Here is a 26842-nt window from a genome sequence, read left to right as displayed (position 1 = left end):
TTTGGGTTGCAAAATGCATGAAAATTCTTATTTTATTTTCCTTGACTAGTGACCGTTGTATAAGCAGGATAATGCTCTTCTAGGTGTCCATAATCAGGAATTAATGGACTTTGTGAAGGAAGCCGTTCAATGCACAGCATCCATTCATTCCTGATAAAGGGCACCTTGTTAGGCATTGTTCCTTAAGGCCATAGTTATTTATACATGTATATACTTATATATATATTCTGACAGTGTGGGGGGCAGGCCGCTTGCTAGTTTGAATGTTGTGGTGGAGCCAGGTGGGGCCCCTATATTTAGCCTACCAAGGAGAAGAAATGGAGCAGGCTTAGGGCAGGACAGATCCAGGCAAATTAGTTCAAATTTGTTCCAAATATTAATATGTAAAATTTAATACAAGGTAAATAGTGATGCGATAGGAAGAAAAGGTAAATATATGACAATCCCTAATAATTTGCACAAAGCCTATGTTGTGAGTATAGAGAGTCTCAGTAAGCAGTTAGTGATGGACAGAGAGAAAACTAATTACACAGCAGATATGGAAGGGAGGGGGAGACGGGAAGGTTGAGGGAGAGATTTATGTGTTATGCCCAGTCAGTGTTGCTGCAGTAGCAATTAGATAATAGGTCTGGATCAGCAGCACACAGCCTGCTCAACACCATTAGAGATTAGCCTGAGAAAGCTGTTTCACTGCCTGCTGGATGCAGACCTGCTCTTAACCACTCGGTCTTTATGAATTTCATCCGTATATCTGTCCAACTCTGTGGAAATACCTCTGAGATTAACCAGAGAAATACATTTCACTGGCTTCCTGGATAATAACCTCTCATGTTTATAGATATAACTATATTTATTTCTTTATATTCACATATACACACAACTATTTATTCTACTTACTTATTCATTTTTAGCAAAAATGGAGGCTCTGAGATACACCATTTGGTATTTTAGGACACATCAATGTGTGTGAAAGAATAGTCTCCTCCGACTTAGATTCCTCCTGTATGAAAGCTGTGTGAATGGGTGAATGAGGATGTAGTCTAAAAGTGCTTTGGGTAGTAGAAAAGACAAGAAAGGTGGTATGCAAATACAGACCATTTACCATGCAACCTGGGGTCATCACGTATGTCAGGTCTTTCAACATCCTCACCCAGGCTACCTAGCCAGGGTTGATCAGAATTTGTGTCCTAGCAGCATTACCTCTTAGATCACACTTTCTAAACAATCCACGTGGCCCTGATCGCAGCCCTGTAAAGGAACAGCAAATATAGCTAATTGAATGGATGGTATATAATTACATATCAGCTTAATGTAAAGGAGACTGGCTTGATTTCCATAATGCACCTCTACAGATTTTGAAAGTGTCTTTGGCCCAAGATACATAACACGGCTGGTGCCACAGGGTGATAGTGTGGATACATTATGGTGGGGGCTGACAGCTTAAATGAAATATTCCCTGATCATGGTGTGCAATCAATCAATCGATCAGTCAATCAATCTTTATTTATTTATATATATATTATTTATATTTCATAACAGCATTATCTCAAGACGGTTTCCATAAACAGCAGGTCTAGACCAAACTCTTTAATTAGAGAGAGACCCAACAACTCAGGAATTCAACATTAAGGATTCAAGAATCCCCACATGAGCAGCATCAGATATTATATTAGACAACAGTGGCACTGGGAGCACAGTGCTCTAGTGGGGTAATACGGTACTATGAGTTCTTTAAGATATGATGGAGCCTGGCCATTAAGAGCTTTATAGGTGAGGAGGAGCATTTTAAATTTTAATCTGGATTTCACAGAGTCCTTGAGTTTTCACACATAGGTGCACCCCTGGACCCAGCTTTACAGCCACCATCAGCCAATGTGGGACACATGACCCCACAAAACCAGAGCTACCCCACTCATCTCTCTCTTTCTGATCTCATCTGGACTGTGGAGAAGCACAAACTCTAACTTGGCATATATAGCATAGCATAACTATATACATGGCTAAGCAACGGTTTAACCTTGTAAATGTATTGGTTTTGATTTGCTTCATCATTCATTGAGTTTGATTGCTGTGATGTGTTGTAGTTTACTGTGCAGCCATAAAGTTAATAGTAGTAGTTAATAGTAATTTTGGTCGCAGTTATTAAGTTAATTATTAATCATAATACCAAATTGATAGTTTAGTTATTTTATGAGACTGAATCAAATCAATTGGCTATCTTTTTCCCCATTTACCAATTGAGACTTTACACAAAGTTTTTAATTAATTTAATTTAATTTATATAATTATTAATAATAATAACAATTATTAATAATTTCCAAATTGCCCCATACAAGGTACCACAACATTTTTGGTGCCACCATATGAGGCAGAGTATTAATTGTCCACACATTTTTGGAACCCCAACATTTATTGGTGCCCCATAGTACCAAACCCCAACAGCTATAGTGTTAGAAAATGTGTCTCTAAGGTGTTTAGGGCCAAGCACAATAACTTTGTCTGAGTTTAGCAACAGAAGATTGCTGCTCATCCAGGACTTAATGTCCTTAAGGCAGACTTAGAGTTTAGTCAACTGATTGGATTCATCTGGCTTTATTGATAAGTATAATTGGGTATCATCTGCATAACAGTGGAAATTTCTGAGAATTGCGTCCGTGTAACATGTGTGTCATGTATTTCATATTTCCATCTAAACACCAAAGTTAAGGGTTTATAGTATGTTTTAATCAAAATCAAAGGGATACAAAACATAGATTGAGTTCCCACTCCCCAATCGACAGATCTGAACAAATCTATGGTTAGGCCATTTAGCAGGATTGTTGTGTGTAGCAGTGTTGATGACAGTGAACAGTGCCTGTACTTCTAGGGCAGAACATATTGATTATGTAATATACAACTAGTGGTGCTGCAATGACTTTTTCTTAATTCTCTGAGAGCTGTTTGCCATTATGCTGAGGCAGACATTGTAATGGAGAGAGAAAGAGAGGGAGAGAGGGATGAGGATAAAGAAGAAGAGGACAGAATGAGATTAAGGGAGGGGAGGAGAAACTGGCTGCAGATTCATAGTGAGTGTGTGTGTGTGTGTGTGTGTGTGTGTGTGTACGTGTGTGTGTCTTCACAATATCAAATCCTCCTCCTATTGGTTCCAGTTTTAACACAGCCTTAGACAGAGAAGAGCAGCTATTCAGTGAAATCACTGGGTGTACATATCCAGCAGGTAAAAGCCAATCGGAAGTGACCACTTGAAGGTTTTTGATGCATTTCAATGTCTACTGACACACACTTGTTGTTGGTAACTTACCAGATTTGACTCTATGTGGCAACAATGCATTTCGTCAAGTGTGTTAACTCAGTCACTGGCAGATCTCGTGTTCAACTGACGGGCTGCAGGTAGTCAGACTGCATTGATATGATACTAAAATAAAAATAATAAATGTTGCATTGTATTGTAGTGGGAGGTGTTTCCAGTGACAGTCCTAGACAGGGCAACTGGCAACTAAATTAATTGTCAGACGGGCATCCGTCAGACGGTCAAACAGCTTTTTAACACGAACCAAGTGTTCTTCCCAGGTATTACTGTAGACAACCACAACATCCAAGTGCACTGCACATCCATCCAGCCCGGCCACGACCTTATTGATCAGGCGCTTGAATGCCGCTGGTGCATTACGCAACCCAAAACTCACTGTGTAAGAAAAAAGACCAAAAACTATCATGAAAACTGAGATGTCCTTTGGACTCTTTGACAGGGATACTTGCCAATAACCCTTCAGCAAATCAAATTTGCCAATAAACTGAGCTGAGGCAACCTCCTTGGAAGAGACCAACTTTTCTCTGGCCATCTGTCCAGCCATACACAGCTGATGCCGGAACCCATTCATGTAGTCAATGGCGCCCCGTACTGTATGCCCAAACACTAGTTCACTAGGTCTGAACACAAGGACCAACAGCATACGACTTTCATCCAAGAACACCCAATTAAGAGAGGTTAGCTGTCACAATAGTCTTAATGTTGTCTTTTAAACTGTTATCCCAAAGGAACCCAGTCTTAAGCCTAATCAGGGACAGAAAACTGTAATTTACTACAGCCGCGTACAGCGCCTCAAACACTAGCTTGGAACAAAGCACACTCCTTCAAAACAAACCGACGGCTTATTTCCTCAGACCAGACAAGGTTGTAAGTGATCACAAACTGTTTATTAACTAAATGTGAGCGAATAAAAAAGTCAGTAATCAGCCATGCATGCATGAATGGGTGTGTGTGGACATGTGCAGCAACGAAACAAAAACAACAACCGCGCCAGCGAGGAGATGGGGAGTTTCGACAGAGAGAAGAGAGAGAGCGAGCCCACTCAACGGAAGGGGCCCAGGTGTGGCTCATGAGGCTAATTCTCCAGATCTTGGAAAACAAAAAAGGGACAAGCAACAGAAAACTGCACAGACACCTAGTGGGACGGAGGGGTCGTCACACTTCAATGTATCAGATCACTGGCAATGTATTGAGATGGGTACCACATGGACCTTAGAGATGCAAGTAAACACATGGGTATTAACCCTTAATAACCTCCTAACCTTTTTAACCTGTTGGCCCTCTAATAGTGAAACTGTCAATATTATGTTTCATCAAACACTTTTACTGGGAAGGAACTGATCACTGCAGCCTCCAGGGGCTACTAGTATGGTGTTGCATACCAATTAAGAAAAGAGAAAGAGAAAATGAAGAGAAAGAAAGGCATATTTAACTGAATAAAACAGTTATGGAAGAGCTGTCATCTGTTGGAGCCAACTGCTGGTGGTGCTGATATTTATGACTGTCAGTGCTTGGCTGATGATGTCATCAGTGTCAGACCAAAGAATGTGGGAAAAAAGTGAGGTAACTGATCAATGTGGCAAAAGTAATTATATCATATTTATGTACATATGTCTATATACATATATATCCCCCTCCCCCCACACACACACACACACAAACACAAAATGATATAAATCGTGCCCAGACAGTCAGCTCTACTGACACTAAAAGCCCAGGACAGATCCTATTTTGCCGTTGTAACAGATGCCCTACAACTGCACAACTGCATGACGGCATTGGTTGTGTGTGTGTGTGTTTTAATGTACCCTGAGGAGAGGAAAGAGGTGGGACAGGTCAGATTCAAGGCACTTAAGTTGATTAAAATCTGCCACAGTACTTCCTCTCCTCCATGCATTCTCTCTTTCCTTCTCCTCATCTACCATTTCCTCCTCTCCTTTTCAGAGAATGCTGCAGTACACCTATATTGTCAACCAAAGGCAAGAAGAGAATAGCCAGACTCCTTCAAGCTCACAGGAAAGGACACATATGAAGCTCGATTGTAGTTTATGCTGGAGACAGTAAACATTCTCCTTTCCTTATCTCAGGGGGAGTATTTGAAGTGTGTTTCCAGTTTACACTTTGAGGCTGAACTAATCGCTTTTTGGTTTAACAATGAGTCAGATGGCTTTGAGTAATGTGAAAGGTGTCACTACTAGTGTTCAGCTTGGAGAATTAAATAAGTTAGTTATCCTTAACTCTAAGGCTCAGTCACACCAGAAAGTGGTACAGTAAAATGACTCTGCATGTCTTTGTGACATATTTGGTTACAGAAGGCGAATGACGTTATGTCTACACTCACAGGGATAGTTAGTGAACTGCTGATAAGCTAACGGCTCAATCACTAGTGGGCTCCGGGATATTCTCTGTATTTTCTCTCTACTGTTCACCTTTTTTATGTATTTTGTTCACCATTTAACACTATTTTGTTCAATGAAAAGTTACTGAAATCAGAAAGCTCTAGAGTTTATGAGCTTGCTCACTGACCATTTGCTCATTAGCTCAGCAAGGTTGCTTAACAGTACAAATGGTCTGTATTTGTATAGCCTTTCTAGTTATTTCAACTACTCAAAGCGCTTTACATGACATCCTCATTCACCCATTCACACATCATTCATACAGGAGGGATGTAATTTGGAGGAGACTATTCTTTCATACTCATTCACACTCTGAAGCCATGCTTCAGGAGCAAGTTGGGGTTCAGTGTCTTGCCCAAGGACACTTCGATATGTTGACCCATAGGAGCTGGGGATCAAACCCCAGTCCTTCTGAGTGAGGGACGACCCACTCTACCACTGAACCACAGCCGCCCCACTACAACACACTTGATTATATTTGTATGATGATTAGATGATTATCTCATAACTCACTGTAAACCATACTTCTGTCAAGGTCTCTGCAGATCCTCAGATCCACAGAGTTTGTTGATATTCAGACGAGAACTAAGAGAAGAGACCATATTTCTCCTGTACTGGCTTCTCTTCATTGGCTTCCAGTAAAATCTAGAATAGAGTTTAAAATCCTTCTCCTCACCTACAAGGTTCTTAATGTTCAGGCTCCATCATATCTTAAAGAGCTCATAGTACCGTACTACCCCACTAGAGCACTGTGCTCCCAGACTGCAGGCCTACTGGTGGTTCCTAAAGTCCTCTAAGTAGTGAAGGAGACAGAGCCTTCAGCTATCAGGCTCCTCTCCTGTGGAATCGCCCTCCAGTTTGGGTTCTGGGGGGCAGACACCCTCTGTACATTTAAGAGTAGACTAAAAACTTTTCTTTGTGATAAAGCCTATAGTTTAGGGCTGGATCAGGCCTTAGACCAGCCCCTAGTTATGCTGCTATAGGCTCAGACCACTGGGGGACTCCCATGATGCACTGGGCTCCTCTCTCCTCCTCTTCCTCTCCATCATTATGTCTCATGTCTCTTTAATGTCTGTTACTATTCAATTCAATTCAATTCAATTCAATTTTATTTGTATAGCCCAATATCACAACAGAGTGTCTCACAGTGCTTTACAAAGTTCACTGAAATAAACAAGTGTAAGCGAACAAACAATCTAATAAAGAGTCCAGCAGTCGATGAGGCCAATGGATCAGTCCGGTGGATCAGTCCGAGGCATCACCTGCCCTTTATGACCCTCCTTCTTCGGGAAGGAAAAACTCAAAAAACCCAGTGGGAAAAGAGAAACCTCCGGGAGCACCACAGTGAAGGAGAGATCCAGCTCCCAAGGACGGACAGGCTGTAGCCTTGGACAGACGCACATCCATTGGCTGGTGGAGAACCACATCAGCGGGACCAGGACCAGGATCCATAGGAACCAGGGAACCACATCAGCAGAACCAGGACCAGGATCCACAGGAACCAGAGAACTAACTTGCTATCTTCTCCGGAGCCTTTCTGTGCTTTTCTCATCTCTCAGGTTCCTGTGGATCCTGGTCCTGGTTCTCCTGCTGTGGTTCTCTGGTTCCTGTGGATCCTGGTCCTGGTCCTGCTGCTGTGGTTCTCTGGTTCCTGTGGATCCTGGTCCTGGTTCTCCTGCTGTGGTTCTCTGGCTTCATGAATCACTGCTGCGGATCGTCGGCCACTCGTCATGTTTTTCAACATAACCATATTGCTAATGCTAATTTATCAGTCACATTCCTATTGTCAGTGCTATAGTCACTGTTAGTATGTTGGTTGCTGTTTGTGTTCTCTCTCTCTCTCTCTCTCTCTCTGTCCAACCTCCACCCAACACGGACCCTGACAGAAAGCCCCCCCCCCTGAGCCTGGGTCTGTTCCAGGTTTCTTCCCGTTACAGGGGAGTTCTTCCTGCCACTGTGTCCTAATATAATATCTGATGCTGCTCATGTGGGGATTCTTGAATCCTTAATGTTGAATTCCTGAATCGTTGGGTCTCTCTCTAATTAAAGAGTTTGGTCTAGACCTGCTCTTTATGGAAAGAGTCTGGAGATAACGCTGTTATGAATTGGCGCTATATAAATAAAGATTGATTGATTGATTGATTGACATTAAATTTAATTAGTGTGTCAATTTTTGACGTTACAATTTTACATCAGCGTTGATCATTTCTGCAATGTCCAAAGCCTATTTGTTTTTATATTGAATAGATGGTGTACACTCTGCAACTCTAAATTGCTAGTGGTGTGAGTGTGAGCATGAATGGTTGTCTCAATGTGTCATACCATACCTGGTCATACCACGTATTTCTGTGAGATCAGGTTGTGGGTAACATTCAATCCAAGTTGTGATTGCACCTGCAGCAGTATAGAAATAAGACAAGATGAACACGTGAAGAACATGTGATTAAGAAGTATTCTTTAAACCTGTTTACCTGCTTTGTTTCTTTACTTACTTTGCAGTATACCTGCTGCTCCCCCTCCACTACCCAGGACCTCATTCCCGTCTCCCAAGTGGCTTTGACTATGGAGAGTGGGGAAAGCAAATGTGTACAATTTGCTGGACAGTGGTCTGTGGGTGTTGAAAGGTGGCCATAAGTGTACTATTCTTAGATACAGATGTGTCTGTGTTTAATTCTAACCAGATCATATCAAATTGCAAAATTAGAATTGCTATTATAAATTGATTCATTAGATAAGCATTCAAATTATACATTCATAAATCCAAGTACATTTTATGGAATTGTAAATGGAATACATTTGGATACATTAGCACTGTTGCCTCACAGCAAGAAGGTTCCAGGTTCTGATCCAGGTTGGCACCCGGGGTCTTTCTGTGTGTTTGCATGTTTTCCCTGTGCTTGCGTGGGTTTTCTCCGGGTACTCCTCCCAAAGTCCAAAGACTGCAGGTTAATTGGCTCCAGCTCCCCCGCGACCCTGACGGATAAGCAGTATAGATAATGGATGGATGGATAATGGATGGATGTAAATGGAATAGCAAGATTGATTTCCATTTACTGATATGTCTGCCTACTATATTTGATCTTACAATTCAATTGTCTTCTGTTGTAACCTTTGCAGTTTACATTTTACAATCACTTAAAGTTAAGGAATGGCTTTTCAACTCGTGCTCCTGTCTGAGCTTTGTCCAAACCCACAAAACTTTATTTGAAATTATAGTGGAAATCCCAAAGTTTCCAACGACCCCAAATCTGAACCAGATTTTTGAGATGTTTGCCTAAAATGGTGCATCGAGAATATTTCCAAAAAGAATATTTGAATATTAAAAATAAAATAAAAAAATAAAAATTTAAAATAAAAAAACTTATGTAAGCAACATCATTTAGCTTCAATGAACAGCTGGGACCAGTTGATAAAGAACAGAGGTGTTACTGTGGCTTCCTCTATCGTCTTTTCTGTGAGCAAATGTCCGGTCAATGGACAATAAGCTAGAAGAGCAGGATGGCTTTTGAATGTGACACTAACAGCTGTAACATTGGTTTTCATGGATTCTTGGCTCTACTCTTTGATCCTAGACAGAGGCTCTCCACCACAAGGACCAAACAATAGAATCAACGGAGGCCCATGCCCTGGCCGAGCTATATGGAGTTATTGACGAGACTGGCTGGAGTCTGATTTTATTGTAGCCTATGTGCAGTGGTAAAGCATTCAACTATGTTTACATTCCCTTCCTGGAAGGATGTAAGGCCCTCCCTCACCCCCCTTTGGTAACTCAGACCATGTCTCAGTTCTGTTGTTGCCAATAGGCAGGAATTCAAACAAGATATAGCAATGATGCGGACCATTCAACACCGGTCCAACCAGTCAGACTCTGCCCTGTGTCACTGCTCCAACACTATTCCTGGCTGAGGAGGTACATAAAGCACAGGACCCCTGCCCACTATCAATATCCTGGGCAGACGTGTGCAGATCCTTCAAAAGGACTAATGCACCTGGACCTGATGGCATCCTTAGCTGAGCTCTGAAGATGTGTGCAGACCCACTGACAGGTGTCTTTCACAGACATTTTCAACCAGTCACTATTTTAGTCTGCAGTCCCCAGTCCCCAGTGCAGTCACCTCTGCCTAAATGACCACAATCCAGTAGCACTCAGAGCTCCTGTAGTTCATATTAACACATGATTATATCAACATGACAGCATGAGCTAATAAAAGTCAGTTGCTTCTCCTCGGTTGGCTGAAAGGGATTCAATTTTCCAAAACTTCCGACCTCAAGCAGACCACTGCTGTAAAGTTTGTCTTAAGTCTGTGGCATCTGAAAGCAGCAGCAGGATTAATTTCTACCAGCATCTCAAACTGAGGCATGCAGCCCAGTGGAAGGAGTGTGTGGCACTGCAAGCTGCACATGACAGTAGCAGCCCATAAAACACAGGTATCACTAGCAGAATCATTTCATGTGGCTTGTTTTTCAGAAAAAGAAATGGATTCAAATCATAAATCGGGTGTGGCATGAAAAAAATCAGAGACACTTTAATTTTCTTATTATAGCCTAGATGTTTTTTGAACATTGTTGGAGGGAGCTATGAACTAAGAATTTCATTGGAAACAACTGCCTCATTGCAATTGTTGTGCATGTTGTGCATGCAACAGGAAGCAATTTGAACTTGATTGGTCAGCTATAATCATTGAAAATTAGCGAAAGTCAACCAGACAGATAGATAGATAGATAAATAGATTTGATCTTCACTATAACATACCTGTATATTAGTGCATGTTAACAGGAAAAAACAATGCATGAAGATTTTCTGTTGTTCTGCACACACTTGGTTATATACTTTGTTTTTATGTTTGTTTTTTGACTCTCGGGTTACTGGTGTAAATCTTTGCATTGATTGCGGTTTCCAATCACATTGCACCTGCAACGGCTTTGTGTATAGTTGTGCTTTTTCCAGTGCTTACTGCAGAATTCTCATCCTTGTCTTGCTAACAATGTAGTTGGCTCTGTGAATCGATTCATTCAAAACTGATCTAAAGGGGGATTCTGTTTAACTGCTGAATGTCATTGTCAGTCACGTAGTACAATCTATACAGATAATAAACAGTACTTTTACCTCACTGACATGACTCATCCCACTTTGAAACTTTATCCTATTAATGATGATTTTTCCTTGACCTAACCCATTGACCTCTTTCCCCTAGTTTTTCATTATTTGACCAGTTGACGTGAACATTTGTTATTTGATTTTTTTTCATTATGTGATGTGTAACTTTGCAAATAATGAGTCCTGTCAATGTCAGGATTTGCTGTGGTTATTTGAGAAGAGGCATACAGGCACACACACAAAACATTCCCACTATTCTGAGCACGAGTCCCATCATATGTGCCCGTGGGCTGGTTTGTGAAGCAGTTGTTGTCTGTCTCTGGTGTCAATAAAAGACAACAGTTGTCCTTTTTTACCAGGCAGGGACCATTATTATGAGTGTGTGTGTGTACATGTAGGTTTCAGTGTTTTTAGAGCTGGTCCCACACTCGAGACAAGTCTGTCTAGATCTCTGCTGTTTCAGTTTGAGCTATTCTTTTTTGCGTCTGTTATGTGTGAGGTCTTCCAACTGGATGGTGCATTAAATAACAAGCATGCATGCTTCTTTTTGCTTCACCTTAAGGGGAAAGTCATGTTGTGATGTACAGGAAGTGCCCACAAATCAGTAGCCACACTGTATATGTAGGAAGCCAAACAAAACCCCCAAATCACTGCCATGAATGGTTCACCTGGCCACGTCATAGCCTGGCCTGACACACTGAAATGTATCGGGCTGCTTTAAGTTCTTTACTGATTGGCTTTTTAATCGATCAATCAATCAATCTTTATTTATACAGCGCCACTTCACAACAGTGTTATATCAAGACGCTTTACATAAAGAGTAGGTAAGACCAAAGTCGTTAATTCATTAATTAATTAAAGAGTTAATTAGAGATTAGAGAATTAATTAGATTTCTTTTTTCTCTATCTTGTTATTAGTTTCCTTTCTCTTCATCTGTTCGTTTAATGGCTTCCTATAGAGCCTTAAAATGCCTTTAAAGTGTTTTCTTTTCTTCTTTTTCCACAGTCAGTGAATCACAGTAGGAACCCTGCTTGTCAGACCCTTGGCTTGGGGGGGGGGGCATCACGGGCACTTCCACGCTGCCTGACAGGAGAGTCAGACGCAGGTGTTCTCGCGAGAGAAGCCGCCTGTGGTGCGTTCACAGGCGCTATTTATCAGCAGCAGTCTCCCCCTACCGTCACCGCTTCACGCTCCGCCAGAGCGAATGTTCAATAAACGCACCGCTGCTGGGAGGAGGCTTCACCGACATTTCGTCTTTGACACCCGGTCGGAGAAAGAGTCTGCTTCGAGAAACACTTCCACCCGCTCACACCGTCACCGTCCGCCGTCCGAGCAGAGCGAAGACAGGAAGAAATAAGCTAGCAAGTCATCGGCTCGCGTTCGCTCCGCAGGGGGAGTCAGGTAAGACGAGGATCCCTGGATATGTTATTGGCAGATGGTCTCGTTTGACAGCTGCTGTGAAATCCCACTGTTCGCCTGTTTTCAAATAGAATCCTTGCCCAGTGAATTTCAGCAGCCAGGCTGCGCCCGCCCGCATCATGTCGCGCCGCGAGAGCTGCAAACCGATGCAGTTTAACTAGTGTTCGTCTGCTGCACAGCCGATGTGATGCCCGTTCATCTCTGCTACATCAGCTGCAGCCATGCTCACTAACCAGCCTTCTCAGAACCAGCGCCGGGTCAGACTGAGCGCCTGCACCTGCGGTCCTCCAACATGGGCCATGCCAAATTCCCTTTAATATATTAGCAATACAAGGTTTGTCAGCAAATCTCCGTAGCGCTGGAACATGGCTGGGTGTCAGTTGTCAACACAAAATGTTATGTGTCTGTTCGGCACACATATAAACACATACACATGCATGTTGCGTAAAAATGTTGTTAATTGAAGTCTCTGCGGCAGCCTGCAGGAGAAAGTGAACGGCTTATAAATTGTATTCAGTCACACATACATGCACAGGTATGTGTTTTCCTGTAATGGGGCATTAAAAAGTCAAATATATTGCCACATGTGATCAAATAGTGGAATGCATATTTCCTCTCCTCCCTGGGGAGGGAGGGAGGTCGGATGTGTTAGAACTGCAGGAGACAGTTCGGGGAAATCGATGTATGACGCGCCTCATTGGCGAGACGCATGTGGCTGCTGTGTGTTGTTGGTGCCTTCCTTCATCACACACACACACACACACACGTTCATCCGCTTTGTTTCTCTGTCTCCATCACACACAAACACACACTGTAGGAGATGTGCACACGTCTTGGTTCGTGGAGAGCTCCGAAAGAACCTTTCTTGCAAAAATCTTAGATGTTTTAACCACAGCGATTGATGGTGCGAAGGCCTGTCTGATATTATTAACATTATTATGTGTCTCTGTATGGATCTTATTGTCTGACTCAACATCATCAGCCAGTATTTGGTGTTGTTGAATGTGCACTACTAAAATGGCCTGATATTTCAACCAATTGCAATCTTGTTTCTTGGTGATGTCTTTATTTCCCGGCAGAAGCACACAGAGACCGTGTTCTCCTAAGTTGCACATTTTGCTTAATCTGTCAGACACTCTTAACAGCTCCGTGTGTGGTGGCAGATCAGGTCTCCACATGTGATGCATATTGCATAACAGGGATGCTGCATGTCAGTGGATAAGAGAAGCGAGTTGATGATGTGTGTTTTTGTTTTTGTGGTTAAAATAAAGCGATTCTTCTCCTCTTCCCTCTCTGCCGCTGCAGCTCACGACAGCCTGAATCATTTGCTTCTGTAAGACATACCAGTAAATGCAGTTTTGGCAGCTGGCCGTGCACACTCATTATCTGCATTCTCAGCTGAGTGACTGCCAAAGTGTAATCAATGCTGCAGGTTTTATTCATTTATTGAAAGTTGTATATGCATGCAGTTTCCGTATGAGGGATAATATCTGTAAGTGAATTCTGACTCATGCATTTTTTATCCCTGGGGAGTTCTACTTTCTGGCTCTGTGTTAAGCTGCTTTGCTAGTTTGACAGGCTAAAAAGATTGAAGGCTGGTGTGACTCTATATATTTCTTATTGTCAATAAACCCCACAAATAGACCAAAGCCAACAGTATTGGTCTCATCTATCAAGGCTTTCCAACCCTGTCTGTGACATTCAGCCTTAAGACCATTGGTACCAACTAAAGATGTACATCTTTCAACATCATCAGCAGCTCACGAATATGTCATTCTGTTTTGTAAAAGTCTCAGTCATTTCTTCAAACAGCTGGCCGATCTGCGTTTTAGAATTCATTGCTTTAAAAGGGGGATAAGGCTGATTTACTGGCGGACCACCAAACTGCTGCCAGAGTTTGCTGCTCCGTTAGGGTGTATTCAGGACTGCCATGTTTCGCATCAGATCATGTGCCCTCTTTTGTTGAAAATAAAATATGTTCATGCAGATTTTTGTTTTCTGTGGAGATACAAACAGATTCAGGGATTTAGATGCTTGTTATTATGGACCATATGATATGATTTGATAGGCTGTTAGCTACACAGACGACACTACGAGGGCTTAGAAGGATCCATTTGGTTTTAATTTCATTTCAGTCGCCCTAGTCTTTTTTTAACATCCCCAATATGTGTTCTCTATGTTTTATTGTATAGCATAATTTATCTGATAAGACATATCCAGTTCTGCTGCCTATATTACACAGTGTGAGCTCCAGATATTTGGGATTAAGAAAGATGCCGATGTGAAGTTGCGGCAGTCGTTTTGATATTTAGCCAACTGATGAGATGGTAAGTAGGTGTGATGAGAAAGATAATAGCAGTAGTGTAGCAGACCTAAGCTGATACCATGTGAAATCTCTGCATTTCTAGTGTTCATAACACACAGCACTACAGCAGGGGCAGTGCTTGATGTGCAGAGTGACTTGTAACCTGCACAGCCTGTGGGTGGGTTAAGTGTCAGGACAGAGAACAGTGAACAGTTTCATGTGGGAGTGGGTAGGAAAAGACTCTAAAAGCACTGTTTATACTGTGGCTGTGTGAGCTGATTCTCCACATTAACATTCAGCCATCTGAAGCTGCCGGCTTTAAACCAGAAAAGGATGTCAAATTTCTATCGATTTTAAAACGGTCTCGTAAGTGTTCACGAACAAACGTGAAGTTGCGTAACTGGTAAACCACGATGCTAAAAGTAAACATAGAGGGATTTGTATCTGTTAACCTGTATCTGCATCAGAACCACTAATTTACATGAGGTTACTTTTGTGTCATTATCACGCAGTCAGAATTGGTTTGAGAGCAAAACTACGATCCTGCAATAATGCAGTTTATTGCATAAAATGTTTTTCATTTTTTTTCTATTTTTTCATTTCACTTTTAATTTGAAAAAGAATTGATGCAAAGTTTTGCTTGCTGATGAACAGAATCCCATGGGCCAGTTGATCTGATCGACAGCCTGGCAGCCTGGTCTTTCCTCTGGACGTCAGAGCTCCCTCCCCTGTTTCACAGACTGACAGAAATGCCATGAATCATTTTTAAAAAATATTTCTGTAATGCTGGAAATTAGATAATAGGATTAAATAAGAATTCAGTATGCGTTGTGGTCAGTGTCTTTAAAGTCAGGAGTTTTGGGGATTCTGTTCTGTGGAGCGGTGAAACAAAACTTTAAGGGTCGTAGGATCAGCGTGTTAGAAGCTTCCCGATTCTTTCATTGACAGCCCAAGAATTTCAGCCGGAGGTTTCAGTCTGGTCTCACAAGCAATTTATTCTGGTCACATTCTGGTCACACATAAAGTACTCGCAGCTCTGGGCTCATGACGGACCCCGGGGGGGCTGGTCAGAGGAGCTCTCCTTTTCTCCTATTGATTCAAACATGTCATCTTTAAATGCTTGTTGGACATCATAAAGGATGTAACCTTTCTGATTTGCGGTTTAGGTTCGTGCGTCACAGATAGCACGTTCCTGTAGTGATGTTATGGTAATCTAAAAGCTGTGGGTGTTGTTTGCAAGGCGTGTATCTAGAATCAAACTTTAGAATGTGTTTTGCACAACAAAAGCACTACAATCAGGGTCTGTCTGGTATCTGCCTCTCAAAACAATACAGGAGAAGCCACGTCTGTGGAGGTCAGATTGACATTATCTGTTCACTCTGTAACTTTATTTGAGAAGGCCTAAAACATTTTATGGTCACATTAAAATTCTAACTCAACAAGCAGAAGAAAGAGGCATACGCTGAAAAGAACACCCTGCCTACAGTGAAGCATGGCGGTGATGCTCTGGGGCTGCTTTTCTTCTTCTGGCTCTGAAAACCTGCAGCGTTTGGAGGACAAGATGGATTCAATCAAGTATCAGGAAATCCTTGGAGAAAACATCATGCTGTCTGTGAGGAAGCTGAAGCTTTGGTGTCACTGGACCTTCCAACAGGACAATGATCCCAAACATACCTCACAGTCCACCAAGGCTTCAGAAAAAGTCCTGGAAGATACTAGAGTGGTCGTCACAGTCACCTGACCTGAATCCCATAGAAAATGTCAGGATTTGAAGAAAGCATTTGCAACAGTCAAATACATGGGCTGTTCCTCAGGAACACTGTCAGAACCTGGTGTCTGGTTATGCTCTACTGAGTGCTAAAGATGCTTGTCAAGAAGGGGCTGAATCATTTAGAGACAGCAGTAGTCAGTGAAAGTGGAATATTGTGTTGAATTTGGAGAAACCACCTGTAATAGTTATATATATATTACAATATTAGCTGTGTTGAGCTATTTCAATTGTTCTTGTTTGAGTTGTTCAGTGAGCACAGCTGGAAGTTTGTACATCTTCCCCATACACCTCATTTGAAATGGAGGTTGAATCATTCATAGTGCAACTGTATGTAAACAGTATTCCAATGAAAAATGAAATTGCAGTTTTTTTCCAATATTGTGCAGCCCTAGTTCAGGGCTGGCACCTGTCCAGGTACCAGTCCACACCCCATACTGTAGTCTGTTTGTGCAGTTGTGTGAGTTTGGAGGTCGAGCACAAACTAACGACAATCTGAGCCTCTCATGGCAAAAACGAGCACTTTTGGTGGACGTGTTTTGATGGGTGTTATTGTCCTAAAGCAGGGGTGCCCAATACATCGATCGCGATCTACCGGTTGATCGCGGAGGTAGTGCCGGTAGATCGTGTGACATTAAAAAAACAAAAAAAACATCGCGTTTGCAACTTGATTGACGTACAGGGCGGCCAGTCTGAGTCGCCAGTCACGGGCAGGGACATACACGGTCAAACACATTAGCTACCGCAAAACTCTAGCGAGCGAAGTGACCTAGTTAGCCTTCCAATCTATATCTACTAAAGAAGGGAGACTCTGGGATGGGGAATGGGATAGGAAGGGATATTCGACTCCATTCAGTGCAAGTCATCAGAGGAAGGTAGTGACCATAAATGTATTGAATATTCCAGTTACTCTTGTCACTTGTGTGCAATATTGATTGGCTGCTGGCTGAGAAGGTGTACTGGAACATTTCCAAAACGTTTCATACCTACCAGTCAAACTAAACCTAAATATGTAAAAATATAAAAACCAAAATTATCCATTCAAGTTTCTGACTGTTTATAAGTTGGCGAGTGGCAGAATAGCTGTAGCTGTAATTAGCTGTTTTTCCTAATGAGCATCCTAAATTGATCAAAGATCATTGAGTGAGAGGTGTTCTAGAAAGAAATATAGGAAAGAAGCTTCAGGATTTCCTTCAACTTCAGAATTCAGTTCAACTGTGCTACTTCCATTGGACTGGGTCTTTCTCACCGAAGACATTTTGCTTCGTCACAGTAGGAAAAGCACAAGTGTAGATAATCAAATGAGCGATGGCTGAATTCCATTTCGCTGCTTTATTTTCAGGGTGCTGGCGTAATAGCTTACTGGGACAGAGCCGTCGGTAATGTTATTAGCAACACCTGTGCTTTTCTTACTAGGACATTCAACATGTCTGTTGTGAAAAAAGTCTATAAACTTAAATTTGGCCATTTAAATGCTAGTGTGACCAGACCTTTACTGTGAAAACAGAGGAGGAAAAGAAAAACGGAACAACTGTTAAACAAGTCGTGAAACACACGACCAATACATATCGTTGACTTGTGCATTTGTTATAGGTAATATGTTAGCATTCAGCATATAGCAAGCAATACTAGAATAGTACAATACACACACACCATAGTAGGAGGAGCTGGGGAGAATAACACCTAAACTTGCCACGATGCAACTTCATTGCAGGGCATTCGTTACCATAGTAATAGGTAGTAAATTTGGTTTGTGGAACAGGGTGCCATTTGCCCTCGAAAGGGAAATGCAGCACATGCACATAATGCGGAAGCATGGTGCTGTCGAGCATTCTGGAAATGTTTCCCACTGTCTCAGTTAACATTCAGAGGGGGAGGATTAATGGTCTGAAACTGCATGAAAACAGGGTCCAGGACCATTTGTGGACAGAAAGTTTTGGGCTAGTACAGGATTGAAGGTTCCAGTCCCTGACAGTGTCTCAATGCGAAGTATAACATTTATGCAGTAACATGCTCTCAACAACCCAGAATAGAGTATATATAGTGACCTGTTGGGTGTTTAGTATCTGTGTAGTAGTGAATGAGGTTTCAGACACAGTATAGGGTTATTTCAGTCTTTTAGACATTTCAAGGGTTGTTTTGTTTGCTCTCATATTCTGATCTATTCCAGTGTAACCCAAATTAAATCCTACTCAGTAACTTCCTATCTGTGAGTGTGTGTGTGTGTGTGTGTGTGTGAGAGAGAGAGAGTGTATGTCGTGTAATCGAAGTGCTGTGTGAAACATTAGATGGCCAAACTTCAAAATGGAAAATTCCAGTGAATCCCCTGCTGCTGGTGTGTATGTCACCGAGCTGAGATGCTTCACTGCTACTAGGTACTGTAAGTTACTTAGAATGAGTTTGTATGACTTTTAGTAATAAAATCTAGATTTTCTGTGTATTTATGGTAAGAATGCAGATAATTAGAACACATACAGGTGAATAACAAAATATTACATCTTCTATTGTGGTATATGTAATTTTATATTGCACTATTGATACAATGTGATCTAGTAGTTTTTGTGGAAATACAATGCATTAAGTGTTTTATTTGAACTATGTAATTTTGTGGATGCACCACATGTAACATGTTGCTTGCAATAGTGTAAAGTGTCATTATTCATTTACACAGATTTAATGTTAACTGATCTACTGGGACTTCACACACTGGTGAGCTTTTATACAATTTTAGACAAATTAATCATCTTTATAGCTGCTTTAAAAATGAATCATACTATTTATAATATTTTATTAACCATCTGTTAACTGTATGTTTCATAGCAACCAGACTTTGCAGATGTAAGTGGCAGATAGTAAAAAATGAAAATGATCATTTTAACTGATACCCACAGATGACATGTATTTTGGCTGGTTTTTACGCTTTACAAAGTAACAAGAGTCTGCACTATGACTATTGTGGCCCATTAAGGACATCATAATTTATTGTCTTGATCTTAACCTTTTGCTCAATTAAATGTCAGTGGCAACAACGAAAAATGCCCATCACACATTTCCAGAGCCCAGAGTGGTTTCATCACGTCAACAGTGTGAAACTCAAAAACATAAAATGTAGTGTCCTAAGACTAAACCTGATGTGCATTGGGAACCCCTGTCATCTATGAGTGTTGCATGAATGTAGTGTTACAGCACTTTGACTGGTCGAAAAGACTAGAGAGACAGTCCATTTACCATTTAAATGATTAATTGAAGAAACAGTAGTGTGTAATATTATCCCTGTCCTTAAGATACCTTAATTACTAATAGTTCCCAGGTTGGAGGATTCCCTCTGTGCACTGCATCTTAACCACCAGGGCAGTCAAAACTAATTCATAGTTTTGCCACGGTCAGTAATAATCTGATCACCTGAGCATTTTAACTCGGCAATTTTGTCGTTGGAGTTTTGCCTTGTAGCTTCTTTTATCCTCCATGTGTTTTGAACATTTCTAAATATAGATACTGGACTTCTTCAGTGGATCTCTGATCAAAAATGTGTGCTGTATTTATGTCTTTTCAGACATCCATACATTCAACTAACAGTATGCTATTTCTAGACGAGGCCTCACTGTCTAATACATTGATTAACACAGAGCAGTATATTGTCTTCCATACTGATATTGGCTTCTCTGTCTGTTTTATCCTGAACGACGTATGACTTGTAATGGCTCCCAGTGAAACCAATCCTCCTGTGAAGTTCATACACAAATTCCTCAGTCTAATTTGAGAAGTGACACACTTTCTCCCACCCAGTCCCAGGCCCCTCCACTCACTGCCATCCTCTCTTATTTCCCTACCCACTGAAACCCCTCCTCTTTCAACCCCCTCTCTGTCTGTTTAGTGTTCATCCATTCAACTTTATCCTCTGTTTTCACTGGAATCACATTTAGGATTGATCACATGTTCACTTTGGATCTTGCACACTGGTGCACTTAGGGGTATGGCTGAACATTTTGAGAATTCCCCCTCCAGCTGTCTGTCTAAGAATGACTTCAGAGAATCACTATCTATATCAGGTCTGTGCCCAAAAACACTCCCTATTTACTATCCAGTGCACTATATTTACAGAGTAGGTGATTATAGTAGTGGTCTTCACAGGTCCAACATGACAGTCCCAAACCTTAACGGGCGCTGGAAACTCAACTGTACACGATCATTTTGAAGAAAAAAATGTAGTTATATACAGACGTGTGTAGTGTAAATGTTTCTACTATATCGTGTCTCTTAACATTCAACAATGGACTGAAAAATGTAGTGGCTATAGCATACAACTGCCTGCTGTGCATTTCATGGAGGCAAGAATGAACTGCTGTGTGATGATGATCTGTTAGTCTTTGAAACCTCAATTTACTGCTTACTACAGAGTAAACTATGGTGCGTCTCATTTATGGCAACCTGCGGTGTTAAGTGCAAAGCTGGAGTCAACCTGTGGATAGCCTAGCTTAGCATGAAGCCTGGAAGCACAGGGAAACAGTCTGACGTTACAAAAGCCTCCAAACAGAAATGTGCGGTCAATGACACAATTTGTAATTTTGTGGGGAGTTATGTGTTGGAATAACGGCGGGGTGCAGTGACTGTGCAGCTTCCTTGTCATGACAGTGTCTGTGCAGTGAGCAAAAATAAAACGTGTGCTCGCCAGCCACATCTCAGAAACCTGCACTACAGCCGGAAATACACTGAATACAGGTCAATGACGTGACACTACGTTTGTTTTATGCTCATATGGTGTTACGTTAACTTAAAAGGGTTGAGATTTGTATGTATATGTAACCCCCATTCAAAGAGCCATTTTGTTAATAATGTGCAAGAAAACCATGTGACAGGAAATTATATCATATACTAGGACCCCTGATGCTCCTAATTGCTGCATGCCAAGGTTAGTAACTCTTCAAAATATAAGATAATTTGACATTTTTAGGGTATGGTCAGGTATGCATAGGTTTACATGTCAAATGGTATGACCCCATGAAAACACTGATGATCCATAATAATTCTAAAGATGAGTATTTACTTCAGAATTTATGTTTGAAATCTTCACACCAAGGCCATGTGCTTATAAAAGTGTCTATGATAATGGCTGTCAAATTTTATTCTATACAGGCATCAGGCTGTGTAACTCCTCAACTGAGGTGTTGTGCATTCTGATGTCTGTGGGGACAAAGGATCCTCTGTACTGCTCAGTCCTCAGTCACAGCGAGAGGAGCCGTCCACTGCGGCAGCTCCTCTGTCCTGCCAGGGTGTGGTGAAGAGGGTGGCTGACATTGTCCGTGATGGCCTGCAGCTTGCTCCGAGCGCATCTCTCCACCACACCATCCCCAGTGAATCCATGCTCCTAACCCAGCACTGAGCCAGCCTCCCCAGCAGAGCCTCCAGAGGGAAAATAGCCAGGCCTGTCCATTTCTGAAGAGGGCATCTTTATTCAGGGACCAGTGCAATTCTGTTTGCCACTGGGTACGATCTCTCAGGAAAATTAAGGCTCACTTCATGGCACAAAGGAAGTGCATCAACCGTTGTGAAAACAATCCACCCTTCAGTTTGCATTTGTTTCTACTTCATCTGTAAATAACGCAACCTGCCTACTTTTTTAATACAACAGGATGTTTTGCTCTGCCTTTATTGTGTACTGAGACTGAGGTTTCTATTTCAAACTGGGATTCTTACGGTTGCTTCCTGGACTGGACAGTAGCCTGGCTGCTATCAGTAGCGCTAGCCATGTTGCTAACATTAGCGATAGCAGATGGCATTCTTTCTACTTTATCAGTAAGTAACACAGCCTGCCATAATGAATTAATATACCCAGATGTTTTACTCTGTCTGTATCCTAGCACTGAGATCAGGGTTTTATAATCTAAAATAATGTGTTTTCATGTCTGGAGGAAACCAGGCACCGCTCATCACCTGGCCAATACCATCCCTACAGTGAAGCATGGTGGTGGCAGCATCATGCAGTGGGGATGTTTTTCAGCGGCAGGAACTGGGAGACTAGTCTGAATCGAGAGAAAGATGAATGCAGCAATGTACAGAGACATCCTGGATGAAAACTTGCTCCAGAGCGCTCTGGTCCTCAGACTGGGGCGAAGCTTCACCTTCCAACAGGACAACGACCCAAAGCACACAGCCAAGATGACAAAGGAGTGGCTTCGGGACAAGTCTGTGAATGTCCTTGAACCCGATTGACCATCTCTGGAAAGACCTGAAAATAGCTGTGCACCGACGCTCCCCATCCAACCTCATTGAGCTTGAGAGGATCTGCAGAGAAGAATGGGAGAAACTCCCCAAATCCAGGTGTGCCAAGCTTGTAGCATCATACCCAAGAAGACTGGAGACTGTAATCGCTGCCAAAGGTGCTTCAACAAAGTATTGAGTAAAGGGTGTGAATACTTATGTACATGTGATATTTGAGTGTTTTATTTTTGATAAATTTGCAAAATTTTCTAAAACATTTTTCGCTTTGTCATTATGGGGTATTGTGTGTAGAATTTTGAGAGGGAAAAAAAAAGAATTTAATCCATTTTGGAATAAGGCTGTAACATAACAAAATGTGGAAAAAGTGAAGCGGTATGAATACTTTCTGGATGCACTGTATATCTCAATACACTGATATCGTACTGCTAATCTTTTAGTCCTATTGTTAGTGCTAGAGTCACTGCTAGTACGTTGGTTGCTGTTTGTGCTGTCTCTCTCTCTCTCTCTCTCTCTCTCTGTCCAACCTCCACCCAACGCAGACCCCTACAGAAGCTGCCAACATTGAGCCTGGGTCTGTTCGAGGTTTCTTCCCTGCCACTGTTTCCTAATATAATATCTGATGCTGCTCATGTGGGAATTCTTGAATCCTTAATTTTGAATTCCTGAATCGTTGGGTCTCTCTCTAATGAAAGAGTTTGGTCTAGACCTGCTCTTTATGTAAAGCGTCTTAAGATAACGCTGTTGTGAATTGGCGCTATATAAATAAAGATTGATTGATTTCTTTATTGTCATTTTTATGCACAGCACAAAAACGAAATGGCATTTGCAAAACCGCAGCAAATAGATCATTTAAAACATTTGTTGCAACATATACAGTATAAAGTACATTCCATGCAATGGTAGAATAAATATGGGTTGGAAACATAGTTAAAAGGCAGTGTGGAATAAAATGCCATCGTTTAAAGCAAGTTCACATAGTGCTGTAAAACATCATTTACATGTTGTGGTTTAGCAGTCTCATTGCTGTGGGGAAGAAGCTATTCAGCGGTCTTGTGGTCCAGGAGTGAATGCTACTGTACCTTTTCCCCAATGGCACATGAGAAAATGGGTATTAAGAGTGATGGGAGAGATTGTTGTGATGCTGGTGTTGGTTGTAGATGTCCATCAGAGATGGAATAGAGACACCAGTGATCTTCTCTGCTGTTCTCACGATCCTGTTCACTTTCGGCCTCTCATCCGACCTGCTGTTGCTAAACCAAGAAGTGATGCAGTATGCGAGTATGCTTTTGATGGTTCCTCTATAAAAGATTGTTGGAGCTGGAGTGGGGAGGTCCACTGTCTTTATTCTACAGAGGAGATGGAGACACTGTTGTGCCTTCTTGATGATGGCTGTGGTGTCATTGGAGGACAGGTCGTCATTTAGATGCACACCCAGGAACTTGATGCACTTAACCCCATCTACCACAGATCTGCTGATGATCAGTGGTGGGTGGTGACTGGAAGTGGCCCTCCTAAAATCCAAAATCATCTCCCCAGAGTTGTCTGTGCAGCTGTCAGCTGCTCACTTCTATATGCTGTCTCGTCTCCATTCCTGATGAGGCCACAACTTTGGTGTCGTCAGCGAAGATGTGGTTTGTGTTGAATTGTGCAGAACAGTCATGTGTCAGCAGTGTGAGCAACAGTGAACTAGTACACACCCTTGAGGCGATCCTGTAGTGGGCTTAGAGGTGGTGCTGCCAATTCTGACTGTGCCGGTGTTGTGACAGTAAGTCCAGGAGCCAGTTGCAACTCTATTTCCGACAGCTACAGCTTGTCCACCAGCTGCTGTGGCAAGATTGTGTTAAATGCTGAGCTAATCAATTAGCCAGATCCTGACGTAGGTGTTTTTATCTTCCAGTTGAGTGAAGTGGAGTAGGGTGGATATGGCATCCTTTATAGACCTCTTTGGTCGGTAAGCAAATTGAAGGAACTAAAGTCAGCGGGGAGGCTGATTTGAGATGTTGCATGATTAGCATTTCATAGCTAGTGGGACGGAGCAACCAAGTAGACGTCTTTCAGATAAGTTGGATTTGGTTTCTGGGACATTGGGTGGAGGTTGGTTGGACAGAGAGAGAGAGAGAGACAGCACAAACAGCAACCAACGTACTAGCAGTGACTATAGCACTAACAATAGGAGTGTGACTAAAAGATTAGCAGTATGATATTATTGAAAAACATGACGAGTGGCAGACGATCCGCAGCAGTGATTTATGAAGCAGAGAACCGCATCAGCAGGACCAGGACCAGGATCAACAGGAACCTGAGAGATGAGAAAGCACAGAAAGGCTCCGGGCAGTCTCCCGGCAGTCTGAGCCTATAGCAGCATAACTAGGGTCTGGTCTAAGACCTGAGCCAGCCCTTAACTATATGCCTTGTCAAAAAGGAAGGTTTTTAGTCTACTCTTAAATGTAGAGAGGGTGTCTGCCCCCCGAACCCAAACTGGAAGGGGGTTCCACAGGAGAGGAGCCTGATAGCTGAAGGCTCTGCCTCCTGCACTACTTTTGGAGACTTTGGGAACCACCAGTAGACCTGCAGTCTGGGAGCGCAGTGCTCTAGTGGGGTAGTACGGTACTATGAGCTCTTTAAGATATGATGGAGCCTGACCCCTAAGAGCCTTGTAGGTGAGGAGAAGGATTTTAAACTCTAGACTTTACTGGAAGCCAATGAAGAGAAGCCAGTACAGGAGAAATGTGGTCTCTTCTTTTAGTTCTTGTCAGAACACGAGCAGCAGCGTTCTGGACCAGCTGGAAAGTCTTTAACGACTTATTGGGGCAGCCTGATAATAATGAGTTACAATAGTCCAACCTAGAAGTGACAAATGCGTGTACTAATTTTTCTGCATCATCTATGGATATGATGGGCCTGATTTTAGCAATATTACGTAGATGGAAAAAGGCAGTTCTAGAAATCTGTTTAATGTGGGAGTTAAAGGACAAATCGTGATCTAATAAGACTCCCAGATTCCTCACAGTGGAGCTGGAGGCCAGAGTAATGCCATCCAGAGCAGTTATGTTGGTAGAAAAGGTGTCTCTGAGGTGTCTGGGGCCAAGCAGAATAACTTCAGTTTTATCTGAATTTAGCAGCAGAAAGTTGCTGTTCATCCAGGACTTTATGTCCTTAAGGCAGATTTGAAGTTTAGCCAACTGATTGTGTTCATCTGGCTTTATTGATAAATATAATTGTGTATCATCTGCATAACAGTGGAAATTAATGAGTGCTTCCTGATAATATTACCCAGAGGAAGCATATATAAGATAAAGAGTATTGGTCCAAGCACTGAACCTTGTGGAACTCCATGTCTAACTTTAGTGTGGACAGAGGATTCATTGTTAACGTGTACAAACTGAAATCGATCTAATAAATAGGACTTTAACCAGCTTAATGCAGTTCCTTTTATACCAATGAACTGTTCCAGTCTCTGTAACAGGATATGATGGTCAATGGTGTCGAAAGCAGCACTCAGGTCTAACAAGACCAGGACAGAGAGAAGTCCTCTGTCTGATGCCATAAGGAGGTCGTTTGTAACCTTCACCAGTGCTGTCTCTGTGCTATGGTTCGTTCTAAAACCTGACTGAAAATCCTCAAATAGACTATTAGACTTCAGAAACTTACACAGGTGATTAGCTACAACTTTCTCCAGGATCTTGGAGAGAAAGGGAAGGTTGGATAAAGGTCTATAGTTAGCTAATACACCTGAATCAAGAGTGGGCTTTTTCAGGAGAGGTTTAATTACTGCTACTTTAAAGGGCTGTCGTACATAGCCTGTTAGTAAAGACTGATTTGTCATATCCAGTAAGGACGTGTTAATTAGGGGCAGGACCTCCTTAAGTAGTCCAGTAGGAATTCATGGGGTCTAGGAGACATGTTGACGGTCTAGATGAGGAGATTATTGAGGTCAATTCAGAAAGATCAATTGGAGAAAAACAGTCCAAATACACATCAGGTGTAACAGCTGTTTCTATGGTTCCTTTTTATAATTTCTGTCATTTAAAAAGTCAACGCTAACGACTTTGATTTTGAAGTGTAGCATAGTATAGTATTGTATAAATGGCATTTGGGAACTGATTCAGAGTTATAGACTATATGAATCCCTCCATTTGTGATGTTTTCATCTGATGCAGTGTTTTGTTTCTTCAGCAGAGCGGACGCTTCAGGGATGTTTATGTAGCATGCTTCATGTAGAGATTCTCAGCAGCACTGCTGCCCTCCTTAAAAGTCAGATGCCTATCAAAATAAAGCCTAAATATTTATATTGTTCAATAAAGGACAGCATTGTTAAACTAAAAG

At 41.9% G+C, this 26842-nt stretch overlaps 1 protein-coding gene across 1 annotated transcript in view; it reads left to right on the top strand.

The window, feature by feature from the left end:
- The first annotated feature begins 12043 nt into the window (after positions 1-12043).
- ache (acetylcholinesterase (Yt blood group)) overlaps positions 12044-26842 on the top strand; it is a 30898-nt gene continuing 16099 nt past the window's right edge. Inside the window, exon 1 of the mRNA XM_070855306.1 lies at positions 12044-12206. The gene's annotated coding sequence lies outside the window, so the exon portion shown is untranslated. The remainder of the gene's footprint in view (positions 12207-26842) is intronic.

The sequence above is a fragment of the Pempheris klunzingeri genome, chromosome 23, assembly GCF_042242105.1.
Source record: "Pempheris klunzingeri isolate RE-2024b chromosome 23, fPemKlu1.hap1, whole genome shotgun sequence".
Classification (NCBI taxonomy): domain Eukaryota; kingdom Metazoa; phylum Chordata; class Actinopteri; order Acropomatiformes; family Pempheridae; genus Pempheris; species Pempheris klunzingeri.
This window is presented reverse-complemented; position numbering and strand designations above follow the sequence as displayed.